We start from the raw sequence: 376 nt of genomic DNA, 5'->3' as shown, positions 1-376 counted from the left end.
TCAAATAATTTTAAATTTATGTAAAATTTTACATTGGTGATTTATATGATATTAGTTTTCAATTCTACTGTAGATTTTGTAAAATTTTTATTTATCAAAATATTATTGAATAATGTAACATTATATGAGTATAATTTGATATATCCTATGTATATATATTTAAAATAATTTTTTGTGATAAAATATAAAATAATATTTTTTTAATGGTTAGATTTGTTATATATTATAATTCTATATAAAGTTATAGACTTACAGTGGTATAAAATCTTATTCCACCAATTCATCTTGCATCCACTTTTGAATGCCGATGGCCTAGTAGCAAGAAGTTTGAGAGGTGTGTAACCCTCTTTATTCGGAATTTCACCAAGTGTAGGGA

This window comes from Cicer arietinum, chromosome 5 (genome assembly GCF_000331145.2).
Source record: "Cicer arietinum cultivar CDC Frontier isolate Library 1 chromosome 5, Cicar.CDCFrontier_v2.0, whole genome shotgun sequence".
NCBI lineage: Eukaryota > Viridiplantae > Streptophyta > Magnoliopsida > Fabales > Fabaceae > Cicer > Cicer arietinum.
The sequence above is the reverse complement of the archived record's forward strand: the minus strand, read 5'-3'. Positions refer to the sequence as shown.